Source organism: Papio anubis, chromosome 8 (assembly GCF_008728515.1).
Source record: "Papio anubis isolate 15944 chromosome 8, Panubis1.0, whole genome shotgun sequence".
In the NCBI taxonomy this organism is placed as follows: Eukaryota; Metazoa; Chordata; class Mammalia; order Primates; family Cercopithecidae; genus Papio; species Papio anubis.
Genome location: NC_044983.1, coordinates 21,166,045 through 21,187,723, shown reverse-complemented (window position 1 = coordinate 21,187,723; position 21,679 = coordinate 21,166,045). Strand labels below are relative to the sequence as shown.

The 21,679-nt window shown below is 40.3% G+C and overlaps 1 protein-coding gene across 3 annotated transcripts in view; it reads left to right on the top strand.

The window, feature by feature from the left end:
- The window catches only part of TNFRSF10B (TNF receptor superfamily member 10b), a 52,483-nt gene that overhangs the window by 2,509 nt on the left and 28,295 nt on the right, over positions 1 to 21,679 (top strand). The gene's annotated exons all lie outside the window — the stretch shown is intronic.

The window sequence follows — 21,679 nt, the reverse complement described above, 5'->3', positions numbered from 1 at the left end:
GGCGTGATCTCGGCTCACTGCAATCTCTGCCTCCCGAGTTCACGCCATTCTCCTGGCTCAGCCTCCTGAGTAGCTGGGACTACAGGCGCCCGCCACCATGCCCGGCTAATTTTTTGTATTTTTAGTAGAGACGGGGTTTCACCGTGTTAGCCAGGATGGTCTCGATCTCCTGACCTCGTGATCCGCCCGCCTCGGCCTCCCAAAGTGCTGAGATTACAGGCGTGAGCCACCGTGCCTGGCCGAGTTTATGTTCTGCTTGGAAGATTTTCAGCCATTATTTCTTCAAATACTCTGTCTGTCTCTTCTGGTGACTGTGATCTTAATACATTTACGTTAGAATGTTAGATTTTGTATCAGAGTTAACTTAGTATCTGTTCTTTTTTTTGCCCCATCATTTTCTATGCTTCACTTTGGGTAGTTCCCAGTGAGGGCTCTTCAAGTTCATTGATCTGATTCTGCAGAATCTAACCTGCTGTTAATCTCATCTACTGTATATCAGATTTTTTTTTTTTGAACTTTAGAAGTTCTCTTTTGGCTTTTTTAGTATCTTTCATTTATTTCCTGATCTTCTTTGTGTTTTTCTTTTTTGAGACAGGGTCTTACTCTGTCACTCAGGTTGGAGTGCAGTGGCACAGTCAGAGCTCACTGCAGCTTCAACCTCTTGAGCTCAAGTGATCCTCCCACCTCGGCCTCCCAAGTACCTGGGACCACAGGCGCTTGCCACCATGCCTGGCTAATTTTTGTATTTTTAGTAGAGACCGGGTTTCACCATGTTGCCCAGGCTGGTCTCAAACTTCTGCGCTCAAGGAATCCTCCCACGTTGTCCTCCCAAAGTGCTGGGATTACAGGCCTGGGCCACCATGCCCAGTCTATGAGTTTGGTGGCAGTGTTTTGTTTTTCTCTTTTTTAAATATCCTTGAGTACATTTGTAAGCTTTAGATGACCTGTTTTAAGGTCTTTAATGTATCAACACCATTATATCTGTTATCAGCCACTGTTTCTGTTGATTGCATTTTTTTTTCCTGCCTGTGGGGACATTTTTGGTTTTTTTCCATGCATAGTAATTTTTTATTGCATGACATTGTGAATTTTGCTTTCTTAGGTACTGAACATCATTGTGTTCTTTCAAAGTCTATTGGGTATTACTCTGGTCACAATTAGAAAACTGAGGATCAGTTTGCTCCTCTGATACTAGCTTTTAACCACATATAACCATATACCTTGTGTTCAGTTTCCTTATTCAGAGGCTCATTTAGTTAACTACTAAGGGTATAGTGGTCAACTTCTGATGGTAACTAGCCAGCACCCCTGGCATGTGGTCTGTCCACTGTGAGAAGGGGAACAGGAACATGCAGATCTCTCAGCCCTGCATGGGCCGCAATCTAATCTTCCCTTCCCTGGGTGGCTTCTTCTCAGGCACCCAGAGTCAGTCTCAGCAGACACTGGACATGTCCTCTGCAAGGAGCAGCTGCTTCTCCCAATCTCTGCCCTGCACTTGGCCCCTGGAAGCTCCTGCCTGTGGTTCTCAACAGAGTCTACAGAGCTCTACAGGGTCCTCTGCCCCTGCTGCAGCTGGAGGCTGTTCTTATGCAGTGAGCTGAGGCCATAGCTAGTCTCACTGTCTGTGCTTGGCGGCGGGGGTAGGAGTGATTCATTCATCAGGTAGATGAGGAGCCCTTTACTCCGGGAAAATCTGTGCCTGAGTTGGGGAAGGACAAATGAGCCCTGTGTGAATACTGCTCCCTGGAGCCCACAGTCCGGTGGAGCAGATGACAGCAGGGACCTCAATAACTATCAGGAAGCATGAGGTCCCACCACTGTCACCTCCCCTACCTCCAGAGTGGCTGTGCTGGCTCCAGAGATGTCATCCCTCCATATTTGACTGACAGAAGGAGGCTGTGCAGTCCCAAGGCTGCAGGTCATGGTAGTTTGGCCGGGATAATATGGTTTGCTTAAAATCAACATTGCGGGTAATGATCATAGTAATCAGAGCACGTGTTTAAGTTCTGTGTTCTAAGCACTTTCCACACATATTAACACTTTCAGTTCACACAACAACCTGTGTACGAACTGTGATTATCCAGGGCAGTTTTAAGGATGTGGGTGACTCAGAGAAGAAAGAGGAGGTTACTCGGGTTAATTTTTGACGAGAAATATTAGCAGGCGTTAGGCTCAAACTTGGTATAAAGCAAGGAGCCTCTGTCACAGGTGGGTGAGTCACAAGACAGGGAAGCCCCGCCAATGACTCATGTCCGGGAGGAGGCAGGGTTCCTAGAATTCAATGGGTCAAGAACTGAATAAGCCAAACCGCTGGCCTCCCTTCTTCTTGTTTTCCTTCTCTCTCTTAACTATGCCCATGGACACCCCCATGAGCCCATTTCTGTGGCCCAACACAATCACACATCTCTGGCCACATGCCCATTCTCCCTCCATCAGAGAGGCCCACGGATGGCACAGCCTCGTCCTGCACAGCAGAAAGAGTGAATGGTGATGAATGGATCTATATTATTTCAACTCTCCTACATTTTGTAATCATATTACAACATTAATTCAGCAGTACCTCTCTTGTTTTTACTCCCCTCCCTCATTACACTGGCTTCCTGTCTGTCTGGGATTCTGTCTGCATGAACTCTTTCCTTTATGTCCACTACTGTCCCTACCACCGATGGCATTTGTCACTTCTGCCTGAGCAGCCCCTCCAGACTCTTCACAAGTTCATGGACTTTGGGGTTAATGATGGCTGTGCCTCAGCTCTTATGAATGGAAACTGTGCTAAGGAAAGGAAGGGCCATGTCGTGTTCCCGATATGCCATGGCTCCTTGCATATGTGGTCACCAGGCGCCTACTTGCCTTCCATGAGTGAATGAATGGGTAATGTGGATTCTAGGAAGCTGCACTAATGCAGATGTTGTGTCCTCAACCTGCTCATAGAGACCGTTAAACGTGAGAGGTGGGGAGTGTGGCAGGCAGGCCAAGGACAGAACACAGGATCTGAATAGAGTGTGGAGGATCACGCACATCCAGAGTCACCAAGGCCATTGTCAAGTTTTCACTGGGGACGTTCCCCATCAGATCCACCCTTTAGAGATCATTGTTCACCCAGTGGAGAGTGGATTAGGTGGGTGACCTCAAGTGTGGCCTGGGCAGCATTTGGGATGGGTCCTAGTGGTTAGGGTGAGGGTCAGGTTGCATTATCGTGAAGAAGGCAAGTAGCAGCTGAGGCGGATCTCAGAGAAATGATGATAATGCAGGCCAGTGATGCAATGGGTTTGGTAAGAAGAGGAAAGAGGTTCGTGGTGGATTCTAGTGCTTCTAATCTGATACTTGGGTAAGGTCATTACCAAATAAGAAGGAGTAAATGGGCATAAATGGCTTTAAGAATTAGGAACCTGAATGTGCTATTGGAGACCGTATGGACACATCATTGCTCACAGACCTGCAGTACACAAAATGCTAAAAGATTTCAATCTGAATAGAGGAAATGAAATGGAAACATGGATTATTTATTTATTTATTTATTTAGAGACAGTTTCACTGTTGTTGCCCAGGCTGGAGTGCAATGGCGCAATCTTGGCTCACTGCAACCTCTGCCTCCTGGGTTCAAGCGATTCCCCTGACTCAACCTCCTGAGCAGCTGGGATTACAGGCGCTCGCCACCACACCCGGCTAATTTTTGTATTTTTAGTAGAGACGGGGTTTCACCATGTTGGCCAGGCCCGTCTCAAACTCCTGACCGCAGGTGATCTACCACCTTGGCCTCCCAAAGTGCTGGGATTACAGGTATGAGCCACCTCGCCCGGCTAGGAACATGGATCTTAAGGAAAGAAGGAAGATCATCAGCAATAGAAATATGAATGCACCTATAAAGAATGATTATTTTCTGTTACTTTCTTGAAAATATCAAATAATATAACACTTTGTAGGGTTTGTAACATATGTACATGCCTGAGACAACTATAGCAGAAAGAATCAGTAGTGGAGGTGAATGAATCTATATTATTTCAAGTCTCCTACATTTTATAATATTACCATATTAATTCTGCCATACAACTCAGTAATAAAAAGGAACGGAGTACTGATGCACATGAAAATATGACTGAATTTCAAAATAATTATGCTGAAAGAAACCAGACAGAAAAGCATATATAGTATCTGATTCTACCTATGATATTTATAGCCAGAAATGGTTTAATTAAAAAAGAAGAAGGATCTTAAATCTACAAGCAAAGTTTACAAATGTAGGAATTAGAAAAAGAATGAACCAAACCCAGAGTTAGCATTATAAAGGAAATAATTATTAGAAGAGAAATAAATAAAACACATAATAGAAAAACAGTAGAGGCCGGACGTGGTGGCTCATGCCTATAATCCCAGCACTTTGCGAGGCCAAGACAGGAGGATCGCTCGAAGCCAGGAGTTTGAGACCAAACTCTGTGTCTACAAAAAATACAAAAACCAGCCTGGCCTGGTGGAGCACACTTGTGATCCCAGTTACTCGGGAAGCTGAGGTGGGAGGATCACTTGAGCCCCAGAGACGTAGGTTGCAGTAAGTCAAGGCACTCTAGCCTGGGTGACAGAGTGAGACACTGTCTCAAAGAAAGAAAGAAAAAGAAAAAAAAAAAAACCATAGAGAGAATTCACAAAACAAACATTAATTCTCCAAAACTATTAATTAAGCTGACAGAATTCACTAGTGAATTCTAACCAGCTTAATTAATTTTAATGAAGAGCTAATACCACTACTTCTCAAACTCTTTCAAAAACTTGAAGAGAAGGGAACCTTTCTTGACTCTTTCTGTGAGGCCAGCATTGCTCTGATACCCAAGCAGATAAAGATACTACAAGAAAATAAAGCTACATCCCAATATCCCTAATGGATGCAAAAATCTTTAACAAAATACTATCAGAGATAATTCGACAGTACCTTAAATGGATTATACACCATGACCGAGTTGGATTTATTTCCGGAATGCAGGAATGTTTCAACAAATGAAAATTGAACAATGTAATACATTGCATTAATAGAATGAAGGGGGAAAAAGACACATGATCATCTCAATTGATACAGGGAAAACCTTTGATCAAATTCAAAGCCCTTTCATGATGAAAACACTCAGCAAACTAACAACAGAAGAAAACTTCCACTACATCATAAAAGCCATGTAAGAAAACCTCACAGCTAACATCATACTCAGTGTGAAAGACGGAAAGCTTTTCCTTTAAGATTAAAAACAACGTAAGGATACCCACCCACCTTTGCCACTCAGCATAGTACTGGAAGTTCTAGCCAAAACAATTAGGCAAGAAAAAGAAATAAAAGCATCTGAACTATAAAGGAAAAAGTACAATCTGTGTTTTCAGATGATATGATCTTACTGGTAGAAAATCCGAAAGAGTTCACAAAAAAGTAAACCGCCAAAAATAAAATCATATCAAATTTTTAAAATTTTGAAATTTATTGTTGTTCAGTAAGAGACAGTACAGATTGCAATCTGGGAGATTTCAAACCAAGTGGTAAGAAACTTGCCTTACAGTAGGTATAGGACACTGTATAAAGGAGGATGTATTTTGACAATTTCATGATTGACTATTATAAATTGTATTCTTTTTAAAGGCAATCAGAGCTGTTTAAGCTGATTTTTCTATAGCTGCTTGATTTAATTTCACTGAACCATATTGCATCATGACGAAGGTGTAAAACTTACATTTTGTGGGTTTTTTTTCATGATTACAGTTAATGTTTCAGGGATATCAGGATGTCTTAAGTTTTGGCTACATGGTTATGGGTGATTGCCATAGGGTATAGCTAAACTGTGTTTTAAATTTTTCTTTAATAGTACTAAAATGAGTTCATCAAAGAAGCGGAATACAAAATCAACTGGAAAAGTCAGTTGCATTTCTATACACTACCAATGAACAATTCAAAACAAGAAATTAGGAAAAAATCCATTTACAATAGTATCAAAAATAATAAAATAGGAGTAAACTCACCAAGGAGGTGGAAGACTTGTGCAATGAAAACTATAAAACATTACTGAAAGTAATTAAAGAATACAAAAATAAATGGAAAGATATGCCATGATTATGGATTGTAAGACTAATTATGTCAACATTTCCTAAAGTGATCTATACATTCAATGTAATCTCTATCAAAATCCCAATTACATTTTTGCAGAAATGAAAAAATGTATTCTAAAATTCATGTGGAATTTCTAGAGACCAGAATAGCCAAAACAATCTTGAAAATGAATAAAAATGTAGTAAGATTCACATTTCCTGATTTTCAAAACTTCCTGCAAAGCTGCAGTAATCAAAACAGCATGGTACTGGCATAAAAGCAGACAAATAGATAAGTGGAATAGAATAGAGCAGCCAGAAATAAACCCTCACATATATGGCCAAATTATTTTTCACAAGGATGCCAAGATGGTTGAATGGAGGAAAGGGCCATCTTTTCAATGAAGGGGGCTGGGAGAACTGGATATCCATATTCAAAAGAATGAAGTGAACCTTAGCCTAATGTCGTATATAAAAAATAGCTAAAAAAAAAAAAAAAAAAAAAAAAAGATGTAAATGTAAGTGCCAAAACTATAGAACTCTTGAAATAAAATATAGGATAAAAATTTTGTGACATTGGATTTGGCAATAATTTCTTGGATATGACACCATGGACACAGGCAACAAAAGAAAAACTACACATTTTGGACTTCATGAAAATCAGTAACTCTTATGCATCAAAAGATACAATTAACTGGATAAAAAGGCAAAACCCACAGAATGAGAGAATATATTTGTGAGTTATATATCTGATAAGGGCTTAATATCTAAAATACATGAAGAATTCCTATAGTCCAACAAAAGAAAAACAACCCGGTTAAAAATGGGCAACTGATTTTTATAAACGTTTCTCCAAAGCAAATATACAAATGGTCAATAAGTATATGAAAAGATACTCTAATCACTAATCATTAGGGAAATGCTGGTCAAAACCACAGAGATACCATCCTATACCCATCAGGATGACTATTATTAAAAAAACACACACAGGCCGGGCCCGGTGGCTCACGCCTGTAATCCCAGCACTTTGGGAGGCCAAGGCGGGTGGATCACGAGGTCAGGAGATCCAGACCATTCTGGCTAACACCGTGAAACTCCATCTCCACTTAAAAAAATACAAAAAAATTAGCCTGGCGTGGTGGCGGGCACCTGTAGTCCCAGCTACTCCGGAGGCTGAAGCAGAATGCGTGAACCCAGGAGGCGGAGCTTGCAGTGAGCCGAGATTGTACCACGGCACTCCAGCCTGGGCGACAGAGCTAGACTCTGTCTCAAACACACACACACACACACACACACACACACACAGCATTAGCAAGGTTGTAGAGAAGTTGGAACCCTCATGCCCTGTTAATGGGAATGTAAAATGGTGCAGCCACTATGGAAAACAGTTTGATAATTCCTCAAAAGTAAAAACAGGATTACCAGATGATCCATCATTCCCACTTCTAGGTATATGTCCAAAAGAATTGAAAGCATGGTTTCAAACAGATGTTTGTACACCCATGTTTATAGCAGTATTATTCACAATAGCCAAAAAGTGGAAGAAACCCCGGTTGGACAGATTAATAGATAATGTGGTATATTCATACTATGGAGTATTACTCAGCCATGAAAAGGAAGGAAATACTGGCACACGCTACACAATGAATGAACATTAAAGACATGCTTAGTAAAATGCCATTTATAAAAGGACAAATGAAATAGGATTCCACTTATATGAGGTACCTAATGAAGTCAAATTCACAAAAACCAAAAGTAGAATGTTGGATGCCAGCGGTTGTAAGGAGGGAAGAGTGGGAAGATGAAACAACTTCTGAGGATGGATAGTTGTGATTGTTGCACAACATTAATAAACGTAGTGTCACTGAACTACATACTTTAAAAGATTAAAAGATAAGTTTCATGTGATATATAATTTACCTTAGTTTTAGATTTTTTTAAAAAGAAAGCATTTATTATAGTCACTATAAGAATTACATATAAAATGGAAATATTGTTGATTTAAAAAGCCAATGCACAGTCCGGGCATGGTGTGGCTCACACCTGTAATCCCAGCCCTTTGAGAGGGCGAGGTGAGCAGATATCCTGAGATCAGGAGTTCAAGACCAGCCTAACCAACATGGGGAAACTCGGGAAGCTGAGGCAGGAAAATCACTTGAACCTGGGAGGCGGAGGTTGTGGTGAGTTCAGATCGCGCCATGGCACTCCAGCATGGGCAACAAGAGCGAAACTCCATCTGAAAAAAAAAAAAGCCAAAAAGCCAATGTACAATTAAAATGGAATTCTAAAACATACTCAATTAACATTAAATATGTAGGTAAGAAGGAACAGGTAAAAAAAAATAGAATTGACAAAAAATGGTAAAATTATAGAATTATGTTGGCTATATTAATAATTACATTAATTGTAAATCCACCAAAGACTATAACTCAAAGGTAGATATGGTTAGAAGGATGAAAAAGCGGGACTCAACTACATAATGTTTATAAGAGATGGAATTTTTTTTTTTTTTTTTTTGAGACAGAGTCTTGGTCTATTGCCCAGGCTGGAGTACAGTGGTGGGATCTCAGCTCACTGCAACCTCTGCCCACTGGGTTCAAGTGATTCTCCTGCCTAAGCCTTCCAAGTAGCTGGGATTACAGGCATGCACCACCATGCCTGGCTAATTTTTGTATTTTTAGTAGAGATGGGGTTTCACCATGTTGGCCAGGCTAGTCTCAAACTCTGGACCTCAGGTGATCCACCTGCCTCAGCCTCTCCAAGTGCTGAGATTACAGGCATGAGCCATTGTGCCCAGCCAAGAGATGGAATTTAAAAGCAAAATACAGTTATGTTAGGAGCAAATGGATGAAAACAGAGATACCATTCAAGTAATAAGCCTAAGAAAACTGCTGCAGCTATCTTAATATCATATGAGGTGGATTTTAAGGCCAAGAATATTATAAGACATGAAAAGGGATCTTTGTAGTGTTGAAATAGTTATTTCATCCAGTAGGCATAATGATCATAAAGTATATGTTCTCAATAATAGAGCTTCAAAATAAATGAAGCAAAAATTTACCCAGCACTTTGGGAGGCCAAGGTAGGCGGATTCACCTGAGGTCAGGAGTTCGAGACCAGCCTAGCCAAAATAGAGAAACCTTGTCTCTACTAAAAATACAAAAAGTAGCCAGGTGTGGTGGCATACACCCGTAATCCCAGCTATTCCCGTAATCCCAGCTATTGGATAGGCTAAGGTAGGAGAATCACTTGAACCCAGGAGGTGGAGGTTGCAGTGAGCCGAGATCATGCCACAGCACTCCAGCCTGGGCAACAAAGTGAGACTCCAATCTCCAGCCTGGGCAACAAAGTGAGACTTCAATCTCAAAAAAAAAAAAATTAATTAAAAAAAAATTACAAAATTCAGAGGAAATTATAACACACTGTTCTCAGCAATTAATGGAACAATTTGACAAAAATATCAGTAAAGTCAAAAAAGATCTGAACCACCTTGACTTAATTGACATTTATAGAGCACACATGCATCTATTGAAAACTCATTCTCTTCTAGTGAAGATGATACCCTCACTCATTTTATAGCCCATATTCTGGGCTATAAAATAAGTCTAAGTAAAGTCTCTTTTAAAAAAGAGAACTCATATAATGTATGTTCTCTGATCTCAATGAAATTCAATTGGAAATAGATAAGAATGTCTATAAAGACCTCCAAATTTGGATGCTAAGCAACACACTTATAAACAATCCATGGTTCAAAGGAGAAATTAAAAAGTAATTCAAAAATATTTCAAAATAAATGATAATGAAAACTTAACTTATCAAAACTTGTGGGGAAGCTATTAATATGTTTCTCTTTTTTTTTTTTTTTTTTTTTTTGAGACAGAGTCTCACCCTGTTGCCCAGGCTAGAGTACAGTGGTGTGATCTCGGCTCATGATAACCTCTGCCTCCCAGGTTCAAGGGATCCTTCTGCCTCAGCCTCCTGAGTAGCTAGGATTAGAGGCACGCACCACCACACTCAGCTAATTTTGGTATTTTTGGTAGAGACAGGGTTTCACCATGTTGGGTCAGGCTGGTCTTGAACTTCTGACCTCATCACCCACCCGCCTTGGCCTCCCAAAGTGCTGGGATTACAGGTGTGTGCCACCACGCCTGGCCACTAATATGGTTCTTAGAGTAAAATGTGTAGCTTTCAATGGTTCTATTAAAAGAATGGGAGTTAAGGGAAATGGATAATGGCCCTTAATGATATAGAGTTTCTTTTGGGGGTGATGAAAATGTTCTAAAATTGATTATAGTGATGGTGGCATAACTCTATGAGTATATTAAAAACCATTAAGCTATGCACTTTAAATGAATGAATTATGTGAATATAATTGTTAATTATGTGAATTAGACCTCACCAAAGCTATTAACAAAAAAGCACTGAATAAAATCCATGACCTGAAGAACCCCATTAATAAATTATAAAATGTAAGTGTAAATTAAAACCAAGGGAAATAACAAGGAGGGTTAAAAATCACTGTAATCGAATACAAACAATAAAATGAATCAAACTGAATCAAAAGTTTGTTCTCTAAAACTGTCAACAAAATTAATAACCCTCTAACTAGACTAACAGAGAAAAAAAGAGAACAGAAAGTACCAGTATTAATCAGGAGTTAATGGTTTATTATTAAAAACTATGCACCATTAAAAGGATAATAAAGAGATCTTATCAATAACTTTAGGCCAATAAATAAATTTGATAACGTGGGTGAAATGGACAAAATCTTTCTTTTTTTTTTGAAACGGGATCTCACTCTGTCTTCCAGACTGGAGTGCAGTGGCACGATCTCAACTCATTACAACCTCTGTCTCCTGAGTTCAAGCAATTCTCCTGCTTCAACCTCCTATGTAGCTGGGACTACAGGCATGTGCCACTATGCCCAGCTAATTTTTTTGTATTTTTAGTAGAGACACGGTTTGTCCATGTTGGTCAGGCTGGTCTTGAACTCCTGACCTCAAATGATCCACCCACCTTGGCCTCCCAAAGTGCTGGGATTACAGGCGTGAGCCACTGCGCCCAGCCAAAATGGAAGATGATTGAAAACATATGCCCACAAAAGAAACTTGTAAAAGAATATTCTATGGCAGTCTTAATTTTGATAGCCAAAAGCTGAAAATGGCTCAGAGATCTATCAGCAGAAAAATAGATAAGCACATGGCATAATCAGGGCATATGTATACAATGAAATTTGTTTATCAACAAAAAGGAGCAACACTACTCATACATAGAATGACAGATGAATCTGAAAACATTAAGCTGAGTTTAAAAAGGCTCACAAAGGCAGGGCTCGGTGGCTCACGCCTGTAATCCCAGCACTTTGGGAGGCCAAGGTGGTTGGATCACGAGGTCAGAAGATCGAGACCATCCTGGCTAACATGGTGAAACCCCATCTCTACTAAAAATACAAAAAATTAACCGGGCGTGGTGGCGGGCGCCTGTAGTCCCAGCTACTCGGGAGGCTGAGCCAGGAGAATGGCGTGAACCCAGGAGGCGGAGCTTGCAGTGAGTTGAGATCGCGCCACTGCACTCCAACCTGGGTGACACAGCAAGATTCTGTCTAAAAAAAAAAAAAAAAGGCTCATGAGGATGAGTATATGTATTCAAGATTTTGGAACCGGCAATACTGATTGATCGTGGAAAAACTAATCACTTCTTCGAGCGGTGTTGCCAATTAGGATTACCTGAGAAGGGGCTATAGGGATTTTCTGTGGTTATCCTCATGTTGTATGATTTTAAATAAAGGATTTGGGTTATACATGTATATGAATTTATCGAAACTTACTGAATGGTACACTTGAGAATTATGCATTTTGGCCATGCGTGGTGGCTCACGCCTGTAAGCACTTTGGAAGGCCTCAATCACTTGAGGTTAGGAGTTTAAGACCAGTCTGGCCAACGTGGTGAAACCCCATCTCTACTAAAGATACAAAAAAATTAGCCAGGCATAGTGGTGTGTGCCTGTAATCCCAGTTACTTGGGAGGCTGAGGCAGAAGGATAGCTTGAACCTAGGAGGCCGAGGCTGAAGTGAGCTAAGATCATGCCACTGCACTCCACTCTGGGCAACAGAGTGAGACTCTGTCTAAATTGTCTAAATATATATATAAACAGTCTAAATGATATATTTTATATATATATATAAAATATATACACATTTTGCTGTTGTGGGTATTCATTGCACAAATCTGCAAACTTTATTGAGGGCTTGAAAATTTTCATAATAAAATGTCGAAGGAGAGAACCTATCAGAAGGAGAGCCAGGGAAGATAGGAGAGAATAGGAATGTGACGGCAGAGAAAGGGGACATAGATGTCTGAAGCTGGGGGGGCCCAGCCAGAGGAAGGGACAATTTGAGGGACACATGTTAGCTTCGCTGTCACCAAATACTGGATAGGCTTGTATGGAAGAGGGCTGCATTTTGTCTTGCTTAAATTCAGGCAGTTGAACTGAGCTCAACAAAATGTTTTCATTTTGACTTTTATAGTCTAAATTTCACTTTTTATCTTAAACGCTCTCAAATTTATCTTCACTTTATCTCTAAAACACTCTCAAAATTACAGGAAATTTGCAAAAACTACACAAATACTTTTCGCTGAACCATCTGAAAACTCGGTGTTGACTTCATGGACATCATTCCTCAACACTTTGGTGCATACTTTGTACAAATAAGAACATTCTCCCCCGTAACCATGACATAGCCTTCAAAATGAGAGCATTAACATCAACACATTACTACAACTAATCCTCAGACCCTATTCAAATTTCTCCGATAGAGTGGGCACAGTGGCTCATGCCTGTAATCCCAGCACTTTGGGAAGTCGAGGCGGGAGGATCACTTGAGGTCAGGAGTTCAAGACGAGCCTAGACAACATGGTGAAACCCCATCTTTACCAAAAATGTGAAACATTAGCCAGGTGCAGTGGCATATAGCTGTAATCCCAGCTACTTGGGAGGCTGAGGCAGGAGAATCGCTTGAACCCAGGAGGTGGAGGTTGCAGTGAGCCGAGATCACACCATTGCACTCCAGTCTGGGTGACAGAGCGAGACACCATCTAAAAAAATAAAAAACAAAAAACAAAAAACAGAAAAAACACACCACCACCACCACCAACAAATTTCTCCAGTAGCTCTTATGTCATTTATAGCAGAGAGATCCTCTCCTGAATAGCTGTACTGTTGTTTTCTCTTGTCTGTGACTCTTTGGTATTTAGTGGGGCATTGACAGGATATTTTGGAGACAGCTTATCAGGTACCTGTTTTTTAAAAAATATTTATTTGTATGGCCGGGCGCGGTGGCTCAAGTCTGTAATCCCAGCACTTTGGGAGGCCGAGAAGGGCGGATCACAAGGTCAGGAGATCAAGACCATCTTCGCTAACCCGGTGAAACCCTGTCTCTACTAAAAAGTACAAAAAACTAGCCGGGCGTGGTGGCGGGCGCCTGTAGTCCCAGCTACTCGGGAGGCTGGGGCAGGAGAATGGCGTGAACCCGGGGAGGCGGAGCTTGCAGAGCTTGCAGTGAGCTGAGATCCGGCCACTGCACTCCAGCCTGGGCGACAGAGCGAGACTCCGTCTCAAAAAAAAAAAAAAAAAAAAATTATTTGTGATAAAATTACTACACATATTTAGTAAAATTTACCATCGTAACTATTTTAAATGTACAGTTCAGCTGTGTTAACATTCACATTGTTGTGTAACCAATCTCCAGAACACTTTTTGTCTTGCAGAAGTGAAATCCTGTACCCATTTAACAGCTTCTAATTCTCCCCTTTACCCAGCCTCTGACAACTACCGTGCTTTCTGTTTTTATGAATTTAATTACTCTAAGTACCTCATATAATTGGAATCATACAGTATTTGCTTTTTTTTTTTTTTTTTTTTTTAGACAGTCTTGCTCTGTCACACATGCTAGAGTGCAGTGGCGTGATCTCTGCTCACTGCAACCTCTACCTCCTGGGTTCAGATGATTCTCCTGCCTCAGCCTCCCCAAGTAGCTGGGATTACAGGTGCCCGCCACCACATCTGGCTAATTTTTGTATTTTAAGTAGAGACAGTGTTTCACCATGTTGGCCAGGATGGTCCTGAACTCCTGACCTCGGGTGATCCACCTGCCTCGGCTTCCCAAAGTGCTGGGATTACAGGTGTGAGCCACTGCACCCAGCCAGTATTCATCATTTCTGACTGGTTTATTTCATGTAGCGTAATATCCTCAAGGTTCATCCATGTTGTAGCATTTGTCAGCATTTCCTTTTTCTAAGGTGAATAAGATTCCATTGTATGCATGTACCACATTTTATTGATCCATTCATGTGATGGAGACGGATTGCTTCCCTCTTTTGGCTGTTGTGAATAATACTGCTATAAACATGGGTGTACCAATATCTGTTTGAAACTCTACTTTTTTAAAGAAAAAAATGAATGATTCATTACGTAAAATTATGCTTGCCAGAATACAAAAAAAATATTTCTTTTACCTTTACATATTTATGACAAGTACCAAGCAAAGTATAAGAGCTGGAAGAACTCATTACAAATTACCAAAAAGTATTTATTTGGTGAAATTATTCAAGTCATGAATGCTAAGTAAATTAATGCCCTTCAAAATACATGAAGTGTAAAACAAGCATATAAACAGTGATCTCGGCCAGGCGAGGTAACTCAAGCCTGTAATCCCAGCACTTCTGGAGGCAGAGGTGGGTGGATCGGTTGAGGTCAGGAGTTTGAGACCAGCCTGGTGAACATGGCGAAACCCCATCTCTACTAAAATACAAAAATTAGTCAGGCGTGGTGGTGGGCGCCTGTAATCTCAGCTACTTGAGAGGCTGAAGAAAGATAATTGCTTGAACCTGGGAGGCGGAGGTTGCAGTGAGCCCCGATCATGCCACTATACTCCAGCTTGGGCCACAGAGCAAGACTCCTTCTCAAAAAAAAAAAAAAAAAAAGTAAACCGTGGTCTTAAATGATGATTCCTTTCATAAAACTAACCAACAAAGAAGCACAAGAAAGTGTGTCAGGTTAGGCAGAAAAGAACAAATCAAATGTATTGTTGGGTGGGATTGAACAAAAACCAACATCTAGGCAACTAGGATTCCAAAAAGAAAAAGAAAACCTAAATGAGTAATTAGGACTCAAAACAGAATAAGGATATTCCAATACTCTATATTGTTTTTCTACTAATAACAGAAAGAAGGATTTGGGCTAGGCACGGTGGCTCATGCCTGTAATCCCAGCACTTTGGGAGGCCGAGGTGGGCTGATCACTTGAGGTCAGGAGTTTGAGTCCGACCTGGCCAACATGGTAAAGCCCTGTATCTACTAAAAATACAATAATTAGCTGGGCATGGTGGCGCATGCCTGTAATCCCAATTACTCGGGAGGCTGAGGCAGGAGAATTGCTTGAACCTGGGAGGCGGAGGTTGCAGTGAGCTGAGATCACGCCACTGCACTCCAGCCTGGGCGATGAGGGAAACTCAGTCTATAAATAAATAAATAAATAAATAAATAAATAAATAAAAATAAAAGAAGGATTTAGAGGCCAAGTATGACCTGTAGACCCAGGTGCTCTTGAAGCATTTGCACTGAAGTCATATTGGGATGGACATATAAATGAACTTTACTGTTACTCACAGGTGAGAAAATGTATGCATTATAGCTGGGCACGGCGGCTCACACCTGTAATCCCAGCACTTTGGGAGGCCGAGGCGGGTGGATCACTTGAGGCCAGCAGTTCGTGACCAGCCTGGCCAACATGGCAAAACCACGTCTCTACAAAAAATACAAAAACTAGCCAGGCGTGGTGGCACACACCTGTAATCCCAGCTACTCGGGAGGCTGAGGCAGGATAATTGCTTGAACCCAATAGTTAGAGGTTGCAGTGAGCTGAGATCATACCACTGCACATCGGCCTAGGGGACAGAGCAAGACTCTGTCTCAAAAAACAACAACACAAAAACTTATGCATTATAAAAGAAAGGAAAACAATTATACCTGAATAGGGCAAAAAGATTACACATTAAAATGATCAAATGCATCTCTACTATAAAACTAAAATAATCTGCTTCCAAAGAATTCCTTTGTACTTTAATGAGAGCAAAGCTTTTACCCTAATGAAAAGGCAAATGGGAGGTCTCTGGGAAGTTGGAATCGTCATAGCAAAAAAAAAGAAAAAAGAGAGATACCTACCAGAAAATATACATTAATGTCCATAATCTCATTTGTAAAAAAAAAAAAAAAAGCTCAAATTAAACTTTTTTTTTTTTTGAGACAGAGTCTTGCTCTGTCGCCAAGCTGGAGTACTGTGGCACAATCTCTGCTCACTGCAACCTCCCACTCCCTGGTTCAAGCGATTCTCCTGCCTCAGCCTCCTAAGTAGCTGGGATTACAGGCATGGACCACCACGCCCAGCTAATTTTTGTATTTTAGTAGAGACGGAGTTTCACTATGTTGACCAGGATGGTCTCGATCTCCTGATCTCGTGATCCACGCGCCTCCGCCTCTCAAAGTGTTGGGATTACAGGCGCGAACCACTGCATCCGGCCATAATTAAATTATTTTAAAAATAAAAGTAATACATGAATAATATATATGTAATATGAATAATATGCCAAATTATTATATTCTATAGTCATAAGTGTTATTGATAGATACACTTGATTCATGCTACAAGAAAAAGAATTGAGACACTTACCTTGACATTTCGGAATTCCTGAGTCTTATCAGGCAAAAACAAGTCCTGAAAAAACAAAGTAAATCTACTTATTATAGTAGGGCATTAAGGTAATATCGTATTTATAGTTTTAAAGCTGATGACTCTAAGGACAGTATATTTGTGCTTCAATGAAATTATAAACATGAAAACCCTGCTTTTAGTTCTTTTGGATATATACCGAGAAGTGGGATTGCGGGATCATCTGGTAATTCTACTTTTAATTTTTTGAGGAACCACCATACTGTTCCTGGACCAAACTGAGGATCAGGCTGCTATTTCTTGCCACCCAATCATGAGATGCCAATGAACTGGGAACAAAGAGAGTTTTTATTTCTGTAACTGGTTACAGGGAGAAGGCCTGGAAATTATTGCCAGACCAACTCAAAATTACAAAGTGTTTCAGAGTTTATATACCTTCTAACCTATATGTCTACGTGTAAGAGCGCCTTCATCTAAAGACATAAGTGATTAACTTCTTTTAATCTATAACTAAGGTCTGAGTCCTGAAGACCTTCCTCTGGAGCCTCAGTAAATTTACTTAACCTAAATGGGTCCAGGTGCTGGGGTTGTTACCCTTATCTTGTCTCCTGCTAAACCACGGAGGTTTGGGGAGTTCCTTCAGACTCCAATACACTTGTTTGTGGAGGCCTGGGGAGTTTCTTCAAAACCCCCAATAAAACTGGTTTAATCCTAAATGGGTCCTGTTAAGAATTCCTCTATTATTTTGTCATGCTTTAAGGCCTAGGCAAAACTCTTGATGGGCTTTTGTTACATTCCATCCTTTGTATAAGGGCACTGGCCTTTTTTTATTTTTTATTTTTGTTAAGCATTTAATAGTTAACTTAAGCACTTGATTAGTACTGAAACAGTTGTGATGGAGGGCTGCATTAGTGAAAACTGGACTGCCACAATCCCCACTGTCAATTTGTGCATGATTTCTATCATGCTTGTATATTTATTTATCATGAGAATCGTAGGGAGATGGGGCGTCATAATCTTTCTGGCTACTTCGTGCTGAGAGAGGGTCGTTGTTATGGGGCACCAGATGCACTGCTGGAGTGGAGGAGGTCGATTTGTTCCTGGTAGCATTCTGTTTTAGGGGCTGAGAGGCAGTGCCTGCTGAAACACCTAGTTTTCAGTTCACAGGGCTTTAAGAAAGCACAGCTTAGGTTTCAGTGATTTCCAGTTAGGGGAAATGGGGAAAAAGGAAAAGAAAAAGGAAAAAATTGAAAACATTTTTGAGACTTGCAGCCAGAAAAATTAGAATTTAATCCAAACTGTAGAAAATAATAAAAACTGAAAAACATTGAGGAAGACTAGAATTTAACAACAGGTGTAACTATAGTTTTTGAAACATAATTTTTCTCTCTCTAGTTTCCCATTTTTACTAAAAGACAAATCATGGTAGGACTGGTTTGCTTTATTGTACTTGTCCTAATTATTTATATACCGTGCAGCAAGAATAATTATTTTTTACATACGCCTTTTAAATTGGCTTTGATAGAACTTTGTTCCATAGAAGGAATCTGAGATAAGACCCTTTTAAAGCCGAGCCCAGCCATGGATTTGTACCATCAAATACCTATGAGTTGGGCAAATTCCTCTCTTTTTGAGGTTCCAAGATAGCTTGGGGTTCCCGGCCTGTCAGAAAGTGACAATCTTTACTTACCACAGGTCAGAAACCCTGTACAGGGTCTACGTACACAAAATATGAGGCCAGTTTCCAAGGGCTTTCTTGGCTTTGTAAGTCAAGTTTGATTCCTTAAAGGAGAGCAAAGTCAAAGCCTTGGTAAAATAACCAGTTTTTCCAATTGTGTCTTGTAACAAAAGAAAACAGATTCTTACTGCACTTATGCAAATAACTATATTGCCATAACTTAAGAATACTCACAAATAGTTTCCAAATTCTGGAGAAAATCAGGTAGAGAGAAACAAATATGCTCCAAATTTTGTTCATAGAAGTATACTGTACCTAATTGTTAAAAGGTGTTAATAGCTCAAAAGAAAAGTTTTCCTTGACTCTGAAAAGCAAAACAAAGGATTAGCAACATTTTAAGCCAAAAGTCAAAAAGATCACTTCAGTCTCCTATTAGTTCAGTTCATGCAGTTAATTCTTGTCCTGTTTGATATTAATGAACATTTTAACTCTTCAAGAGTTGTGAACATTTTTCCTCTATTCTGATGTCACAATCTCCAAAGTTATCAGAAACCTGCATTCAAGAGCACCTGTCAGAGCTTTACAGCTAATTATAAAACTACCTTCTAAAGAGGACCAAAACAAGACAACAAATTTATGGATGACAAAAAGTTTTAGGGTAGCCATAGTTAAAGACACAATTGACGACAAGGTTATCTGTTACCTCTGTGGCACACAATAATTTTAACATAACAATTATAATTACTACTGATAACATACACTAAGATATATCAGAATTATAGGAGTCTTCCATAACCTTGGAACACATACCAATAACATATTTATGCACATATAGCCCAAAGAAAGCCAAACACCATTTCATGTTTAACAATGCTTCCTGTATAATTTTTATATTAAATAAGCCACATTTCACCTTTACATTGGTGTACTATTAATGTTAAATCCAATTTTTAATAAAACCTTATAGACACATTTACCCGATGTTAATGTTTGACCATAAGGTAAGGCCCTAGGAGAGAGAGAAATAAAACCAAAACATGAAGGCCTTTTAAAGGCCTTCACACGTGCACACACACACACACACACACGTACATACACATTTTGAATGTTAGCTTTTAATTAAGCTGACTCTGAATCACTGAGTTTCAAAAAAACCTTTCTCCTTCTCAGAGGCCTTTTAGCAGAGATGGACCCAATACTTCCCATTTTCAAGTTTACATGGTATCAAAAAGAACAAGACAGACACACAAACACATGGAAACATTTCAGAAAAACACAAGGGGAAGTGCACTACGGCAAAACAGACTCTCAAAACTAACGCAAAACCTGATATCAACCAAAGGGAAAGTGGGTGTATGAGCCAGCCCTATTGCTTCCCTTAGCAGTACCGGACAAATGGCTTAGCAAGCCCAAATGGGAAAACAATAGGCTCCTGGCATAGGATCCCATTGACTTACCCTTTGAGCGTGTCCGCTCTTTATCTCGGTTCCTCCCCAGTAGAGAAAGGGACGTGCAGATTTGCACATAAACAGCCCTCTGGAGGTTCCCAGGGGAAACATCACCCGACAGCTGCTGGGATCCTCCTGAAGACTGTCTCATTGCAAGCTGCCAGCTGCTGAACACAGCACTGTTCTTACCTCCTGGCAGGAGAGTTTTTTGTTCCCAGACCAAACTGAGGGTGGGGCTGCTACTTCTTTTCACCCAATAATGAGATGTAGATGAACTGGGGAGGAAGAGAGTTTTTATTTCTGAAACTGGTTACGGGGAGAAGTCCTGGAAATTATCGCCAGACCAACTCAAAATTACAAAGCTTTTCAGAGTTTGTATCCCTTCTAAGCTATATGCCTACGTGTAAGAGTGCATTCACCTAAAGACATAAATGATTAACTTCTTTTAATCTATAACTAAAGTCTGAGTCCTGAAGGCCTTCCCCTGGAGCCTCAGTAAATTTACTGAATCTAAATGGGTCCAGGTGCTGGGGTGGTTACCCTTTTCTTGTCTCCTGCTAAATCATGGTGGTTTGGGGAGTTCCTTCAGACCTCCCATACACTTGTTTGTGGAGGCCTGTGGAGTTTCTTCGGACCCCCAATAAAACTTGTTTAATCCTAAATGGGTCCTGTTAAGAATTCCTTCGTTATTTTGTCATGCTTTAAGGCCCAGGAAAGGCCTAGGCAAAACTCTTGATGGGCTTTTGTTACATCCCAGCCTTTGTATAAGGGCACTGGTTTTTTTTAGCTTTTAATATTTAACTTAACCACTCAGTCAGTACCGACACAATTGTGATGGAGGGCTGAGTTAGTGAAACCTGGCCTGCCACAATACTGTTTTTCACAGTGTGCGTTTTACATTCCCACCAACAGGGCACAAGGGTTCCAGTTTCTTCACACCTCACCAGCACTTGTTACTTTCCATGCTGTTGTTTTTAATACAGCAGATGTTAGTGGTGTTGAGCATCTTTTCATGTGCTTATGGGCCATTTACTTATCTTCTTTGGAGAACTGTCTTTCGAGTCTTTTGCCCTTAAAAAATTTTTTTTAAAATTTTTATTGTAAATTAGTAAATTATGGCCAGGCACAGTGGCTCATGCCTGTAATCCCAGCACTTTGAAAGGCCGAGACAGGAGGACTGCTTGAGCCCAGGCATTCAAGACCAGCCTGGGCAACATGGCAAGTCCCAATAAATTGTATGTATTTATGGGGATTTATAGGTTACAAAGTTATGTTACAATTTGTGCATACAATATGGAATAATTAAATCAGCTAATTGACATGTCCATCACTTCAAATACTTACCATTTTTATGGTGAGAACATTTGAAATTTATTCTTTTAGCAATTTTGAAATGTACAATATGCTGTTATTAACTATATTCATTGCACTGTGCAACAGATCTCAAAAACCTTATTCCTCCTAACTGATGCTTTGTACCTTTGACTATCATCTCCCCATTGCCCCACCCCCCCAGACTCTGGTAACCATTCTACTCTCTGCTTCTGAATTCAGTTGTTTTCTTTCTTTCTTCCTCTTTTTTTTTTTTTTTTTTTGAGATAAGAGTTTTGCTTTTGTTGCCCAGGCCAGGGTGCAATGGTGCAATCTCAGCTCACTGCAACCTCTGCTTCCTGAATTCAAGTGATTCTCTTGCCTTAGCCTCCTGAGTAGCTGGGATTACAGGTGCCCACCACCACACCCAGCTAATTTTTGTATTTTTAATAGAGACAG